The sequence below is a fragment of the Silurus aristotelis genome, assembly GCF_946808225.1.
Source record: "Silurus aristotelis genome assembly, chromosome: 14".
Taxonomy (NCBI): domain Eukaryota; kingdom Metazoa; phylum Chordata; class Actinopteri; order Siluriformes; family Siluridae; genus Silurus; species Silurus aristotelis.
The window spans coordinates 9,968,621-9,976,639 of record NC_139587.1 but is presented as its reverse complement, the minus strand read 5'-3'; positions in this window follow the sequence as shown (position 1 = coordinate 9,976,639).

The following is an 8,019-nucleotide window of genomic DNA, read 5'->3' as shown; positions in this document are numbered from 1 at the left end:
AAGGTTGGTAGCATTTCAGTATACAGTATAATATTAAATGTTGCAGAATTAATCTGCCATACATTATTTGTGTGCAACATGAAAATCATCTTTAACAATTTATCTGCTGGAATTTTATTGGAAAACATTTGTTGCTGCATACAATATTGTGTTACAAATGCAAAGTCTGCAAGGTGATTGTGTACAAACTGACTTCCCTCTCTTCTTCCATGGATTCCTAATTTCTAGTTGGGGAAGCATTTTGCCAGAATTACATTGATCTTATTTATATTTATCTTTAATCTTATTTAAAATTGAGTATTTCCCCCCAAAAAATGTAATTTGTGAAAAAAAGGAGAGAACTACTGTGCTAGAAGAGAAAATTCTAGCAGCCTGTAAAAGGTGATGTTACCCTAGTCAGAGTGTCAGGCCACTGAGATGGCACTTTTCTGTGATAAACTAGATGATAGGTGAATGAAGAAAAGTTGTTTGCCCCCTCCAAACCAGGGTAAGAACCGTGTCATTTTACAGAGTGGCTTATGTCTCTTTGACACTGCTGAATTGTCTCCAGTTTGAAATTTTTCAGGTTTCTGCAGGGTTATCATGACCTCTGAGAATTTTATGGAAAATTATTTCTCTGGTTTGTAATTAAATTACAGCAATTTTATTACATTAGCTGGCCAACTACAGTCTTTCTAACCATATTTACCTTGGTATCATGGGTTTCATGACATATTGTCTTATAACAGCTTTCTGGTTTTGTTAAATAAATATAAAGCCACTCCGCAGCAATTCGTTTCCTTCTACATAAATTAATTATATTATGTAGAAGACAGCAGTTAGCTTACTATTAAATTAAATACTATCCAATAATATTCGTATAGCACTTTTTAACAGTGAATACTGTCATAATACAATTTTGTATATATATATTTTTATTCATGAATGTATCAACACTTGATGGTTGCAGAGAAGCAAATATAGATGCACTGTAAAAAAAAATAAAGATGCACTGTAGAAACTACACTGAGATTGTAGCTGGCATGGTGGTCATGGCATTCTTTTCTGCTGCATCTTTTTGCAGGTAAAATATTCAATCACATAACCCTAACCCTAACCCTAACCCTAACCCTAACCCTAGAATTGTACAGGTATGAAAGTGCAGCATAACAATGGCTTATTAATAAAATAGCAAATGAATCCAAATCAGCAGGCAGAATCCAAAACATTAAACATGCAACAGTTGGGCAATGAACAAAACCACAAACAAGACAAAATAATAACATGAACATGAAATTCAAAACAAGATCATTAAAAAGGAAAATTGAGAAAAAAAGCTGCATTCATAATTTGTTTTTTTGTAAATACTCCTAGTCTAGTACCTTATTCTTCTCAACTGGGTTAATGCATAGAATCCACCAAATACAAGACATGGTAAACATAAAAGAATTACTGTCATTCATGCCAAAAATACTAAGCTCAGAGTTCTGTTCTTTGTCCCTAGTAAAATTTGTATTTTCTTTAGACAGCATGTGTTTATTTGACCTACGTTTTTTTATTACACTATTCAATGACTGACTACATGAACATAAAATCTGGGCTAGAAAGAACCCCAGTCTCAATTCTTCATGCCAATCTGTATTTTTTTATTATAAGCATTTATGTTGTTTTTGGGCTTGGTTATACAACAACTTGGATATGTCCACTTTAAGACATTGATCTTTATCTGACAGTGCAATTGTGCATACTACTTTTATTAATTAAATGTTTGTTCTTCTTTATTAATTGAGGAATTGAGGCATGCCATACATTCTTACATTTTCCTTTTGCATCAGAAAAAGGATAATAAAAGTAATTGTTCTCAAAGCCATTGGCTCAGGTGTTGTAGTTAATAAGGTATAAGATTGACCTTTGAGAAGAGCATTTAATTGCTCCTGTTTCTACAAAGCAGCTGGACACAGGCCTTACAGATTTCTTATGGATATGTGTCTGCATGATTGCAATTGTGAGTGTCTACAAAGAAATCTGAGAAAGCTTTTAAAAATTATATTATTATCCAACATTCACCTAATATTTCAAAAGCAACAAAGGTCAAGTTTTTGCAAGGACACTGACTTTGGCAAAATTACTTTTCAATGTTCTGTCTTGGTTAGCTTTTAGTGTGCAGCATCTACTTCAGGAAAAAGAGGAAACTAATGAAGAGCAAGCAGAGTGTGGTTGAGGAATCTTTTATCCGTGTAACACAGACAAGTGTTGGAGATGAGTGGGCATGAGTGACGTCAATCAGCAGTCCCCTGGTAGCTACTTATGTGTCATGTTCAGGATCCACCTCATGACAATGACATCCTGAATTGTCCTTACAAAACACTGCAAGACAAAGGTGCAAGCTGTAGCATTGTTCAACAGCTGGCCTGGGGTCAGTTATTTGGCAGAGTGAATGATACTAAAGATGGAATTGATGTGATATGCTCTAGGCTAAATGTGTGAACATTGTAATAAAAAAAGCCTAGGTAAAATAAACACACGCTGTCAAAAGAAAATAAAAATTTTACTAGGGACAAAGAACATAACTCTGAGCTTAGTATTTTTGGCGTGAATAAATGTGTTTCTTTTATGTTCATCATGTCTTGTATTTGGTGGATTCTATGCATTTACCCAAATGTGCAAACATATTAGGCATGTGTAAAGAAATGCTTAAAAAATAGTTTTCATTTTATTCTTATTAATTTACAAAATTTAAAATGAGTGAACAGAAAAACAATCTAAATCAAATCAATATTTTTATACCCTTAAACCAGCCTAAAACTAGGTTGAAAAAAAAAAAGCTAATAAGGTGAAGTTGTTGAAGACAGTTTCATGTCACAGGCCATACACCATAGCAAGACTGAGCACAGCAACAAGACATAAGATAGTTGTGCTGCATCAGCAAGGTCTCTCCCAGGCAAAGATTTCAAAGCAGACTAGGGTTTAAAGATGTACTTTCAAGTTATTTTTGAAGATGCACAAAGAAACGGCTAATGTTGAGGATCGTAGATGCAGTATTCGGCCAAGGAAACTTAATGCAGCAGGTGAAAGACACACCATGCTTACTGTCCCTTGATATTGGAAGATGTCCAGAATTGCCATCAGCAAGGAACTGGTGGAAATCACTGGGAACCAGATACACCATCTACTTTCCAGAGATGTCTGATCAGAAATAGTCAAAATTGATTTTCAGAATTTTTTATTGTGCACAGAGATTTCTCAAGATTCTAGAAAACTTTTGATGATATTATGTACTGTAGCCAATGAAATATGTGAAGTCTTTACAAGTTTACATTGGTGAATGTTTTTAGACACATTCTAGGTCTGAGGACAGATTGGTCTGAGAAACTTGTAAGAAACTCTCATCATGACCAATAAAATAAATAAACAAATAAACAAATAAATAATAACAATAATAATAATAATAATAATAATAATAATAATAATAATAATAATTGCCAACCAATTAACCTAATTAGTTGCAAAATGTTCCTCCAGCTGTTTCTTTTTTTGCCCCTGGCCCAAAGTTTATAAAACCTGTTGCAGACATTAAATTCTAAATTACAGTTTTTTTCCCCTTAAAAATGGTACATCTCTTTAGTTTGAATATTTGATATGTTTTCGATGTTCTACTATGTAAAAGCTACCAATGCGATGCGATGTGTTTCACCCCATTACAATGCAGTGCGATAAAACTTGCTATGCAATTCAGTATTGTACAGATAGTTCACTTTTATTTCTTTGGTTCAGACAGACAGCAAATCATAAATTTACTTAAGTGCCTTCTGTTTGTGCAGCTTGTATAGCAGTTGTGGCGACTCGCCGCTTCATCGGGCTGAACACAGACACGGAACACTTAAATCAGGGGTTACAGTATCTTTACTGGGGAACTGAAAGTAAAACGAAGGGGATAGTGTTCTGGTAAGGTCTGTAGTAAGGGGAAATAGGGGAGAGAGTCGCTATTAGTCGAGAGCCTAAGGTTCTCCACCTCACTGTCCTCTTATAAGCATCGCCGGGCTTGAAGACAGTGATGGGCCACCACTCCAATTGAGCTCCAGCTATGTCTTGTAAGGAGGCTACACCTCCTTGTTTGCTGCGCTGGGATGCGCCGCCTCAGCGCTGTCCCTGCTGACGGTTGAGTTCGGAGCGCTTGCCCCTTTTGGTACATAAGGTGGAGGCCCGTCGTCACACAGTATAGATTTACTTTCCTCTGAAAATATCTCAGCATAAAGCCATTATTGTCAAAATAGCTGGCAACAAAAGTGAGTACACTAGTATGTGATACAGTAAGTGATAACAGCTGTACGTTACTTAACCATGCTAAGCCACATGTCCTATTCATCATGTTCATGTATTTGTATGTGCTTGAAAGGTCCTAACATTTTTGTGTATCTTGTATTAGTGCAGTTGAAATTTGGTGCTTGGTGCTTTGAGTATAATTCAGCTATTTCAAACCATTATCTCATCTCTTTTTAAATCTGCCTCAGTCATTGCATTAGTACCTCACCACGTTACTGTGTTAAGCGTACATCCACGTCAACTACAGAGTTTTATCAATAATCTGCCAAAAATGACGATATTAAATAAATCTCCGTCTGACCCCGCAGAGCTTGACTGGGCCACTGAATACCTAGAATCAACGTTCCGTTACACTCTAGCTGATGTAGCTCCCCTTAAAAGCAAAATGCTCAGGGAGAAAAAATTTGCACAGTGGTATAATGATCATACTTGCACCTTAAAACAGACTACTTGGAAAAAGAATGACTTAATTTCATTTATTTCCTCATCAAAATCATCAACCTGCATTCTCAATCCCTTACCCTTAAGTTTCCTCAAACAGATAATTCCAGAGGTAAATGAACCCGTTTTAAAAATAATAAACTCTTCCATTAGAACTGGTTATATACCTAAATCCTTCAAACTGGCAGTTATCCACCCCCTAATTAAGAAACCTGACCTTGACCCATGTCAGCTGTCCAACTACAGGCCAATATCAAATCTCCCCTTTATACCCAAAATTTTAGAAATGGTTGTAGCACAGCAGTTATGCTCACATCTACTTAGGAATTAAATTTTTTAAATGTATCAGTCAGGATTTAGGCCTCATCATAGCACAGAGACGGCGCTAGTTAAGGTGGTAAATGACCTGTTATTGGCCTCTGATCAGGGTTTTGTCTCTTTACTTGTTTTGCTCGACCTAAGTGCAGCTTTTGACACTATTAGTTATATTATACTTGCTAGACTTGAGAACGTTGGTGGAATAAAGGGAACAGTTCTCTCCTGGTTTAGGTCTTATTTGACTGATCGCTATCTGTTTGTTGATGTAAATAGTGAGTTCTCCACACTCTCTAAGGTAAAGTTTGGTGTTCCGCAAGGATTTGTCTTAGGCCCACTGCTTTTCTCTTTATATATGCTGCCACTGGATGAAATTATACATAAACATGGTATTCGCTTCCATTGCTATGCTGATGATACACAGCTGTATATTTCAGCAAAGCCAGATGAGAGAGATATTAGACAGTGGATGCTTGATAACTTTCTTCTGCTCAACTCAGATAAGATGGAAATACTTTTACTAGGACCACATGCAGCTAGAAGCAAACTTTCCGATTACGTAGAATATCTGGATGGTGTTTCTGTTTCAGCGCATACAGCAGTCAAAGACCTTGGTGTGATTATTGACCCTAGTCCTTTAAGGCTCACGTGAATAATATTACCAGGATCACCTTCTTTCACCTTAGAAATATTGCTTAAATTAGAAATATGATGTCGTTACAGGATGCAGAAAAACTAGTTCATGCTTTTGTTACATCTAGATTAGACTACTGTAATGCTTTACTGTCTGGTGTTCGAGTAAGTGCATAAATAAGCTTCAGTTAGTTCAGAATGCAACAGCAAGGGTCCTCACTATCGTCCTCAACATCGTATATCTGCAATAAATGGACATTCGGTGCAACCCAGATGAGGATGGGTTCCATCTTGAGTCTGGTTCCTCTCAAGGTTTCTTCCTTTGCCATCTCGGGGAGTTTTTCCTTGCCACAGTCGCCACTGGCTTGCTCATCAGGGACAAACTTACACTTATAAAAAACGTTAATTTTTTATCACCACATTATCTGTTTAAAGCTGCTTTGAGACAATGTTCATTGTTAAATGCGCTATACAAATAAAAATTAATTTAATTTAATTAAATATGTACTGTGACATTCTGAAGAAAAACATGATGCCCTTCCTTCAGAATAGCAGTTTTCCAACATAATAACAACCCCAAACACAACACCAAGATGACAACTGCCATGCTGAGAAAAATGAAGGTGATGAAGTGGCCAAGTATGTTTACAGACCTGAACCCTATTGAGCACCTGTGGCGCGTCCTTAAGCGAAATGTGCAGAACCGCCATGTGTCTAACATCCAGCAGCTCCGTGATGTCATTATGGAAGAGTGGAAGAGGATACCAGCAACAACATGTGCAGCCCTGGTTAATTCCATGCCCAGGAGGATTAAGGCAGTGTTAGATAACAATGATGCTCACACAAAATATTGACACTTTGGACACAGTTTTGACATGTTCACTTAGGGTGTACTCACTTTTGCCAGCTATATTCAAAGTAATAGCTGTATGTTGAATTATTTTCAGAGGACAGTAAATCTATATTGTTAAACAATCTGCACGCTAACTACTCTAGTATATGTTCAAGTTTTATTTCTATAGTATAATCCCTTGAGAAGATTTACTAAAATGTTTAAGTGTTAAAGTGATGTAATAGTGCAATTGTACTTAGTTGTGCATATGAATGTTGTTTCTTTTTTTTTTTTCATTTCAAATAACAGAGCAAAGAATCTATGAGATATGTTGTTTTTTTCTTTATAAAATTGCTGCAAAAGCAGTAACTCTGCAGGAGCAAGAGCACTGTGTCCTGGCATGTATTCAAAACCGAATATAGCACCCCAGGTCAATTGCACATCAGAACAATAATGATCATAATTCCTGACAATAACAGACTTGCTACTGCTATCCTACCTTTTCTTATTATCAGAGCCATGTGGCAAAAAGTTTTGAACATTCTGAAAAAAATTATTTGCTACTCCTCTTACGAATTATGTACAATTAACACCTCATTTGGCATAAAAGCACCATGACATTACTTTATAGTGTAACACTACTGCTAAAATAATTTATAGGCTCACTGATAATAAAATGCATTCTAGATACATAGTAAATCAAATGCAATATTTAGAGAAACTAATAATATATCATAACATATCTAGCAAGAAAAACATATGTTACTTTCTGTTTGATATTAACACACAAATAAAACTTTTGCAAATATAAGTTTTTGTTTCTGTTAGGTCTATGCCATTACCCAAACAATCTACAACATTGCCATCTTGGATGACAACTCCCAACATACTTACAATTATAGTTACAATAAACTATTCTACTGATTACACCTGGACTCAATCACCACACTCATAAAATCCAGTCAATGGAATTCTTTATAAGTAATTTTATAATTAAACCTCCAGCAGAAAAAAAACTATGACATTAGCTGTTGTTGAATGAGTGGTGCCACAGGCTAAATGGCACCAAATATCCATTCAAAGTATTTATTACCCATCAAGACAGTACCACTTTAATATATAAAAACAGTGAAACAAGAAACTTATTAATTCCCTTAAGATATAATTTACATTGTTGTTTGCATATACATCAAGAAAATGTCTTAAGAAAATACATTCAAAAGGGTCTTGTCAGCTAATGTTGCCCAGAATCGGGACCAGGCATGTTAATCAGCTTTCAGCTATCAACTAGTCTGCATGTAGTAGAAACCTTGGAAGAAGCTTTGGAGTGTTTTGGACACTCCAAAATTTCCAGATGCTGCATTTCTTTGAAAAGCTTTTAGAACAGCTTATTTTAAAGTTTTGAGTACTACCACCTGGAGAATGACTTTTTTCAATCACATTGTATCATATTTAAACTACAGTCTCAACAGAACTCTTGAGCACTAATACAATGC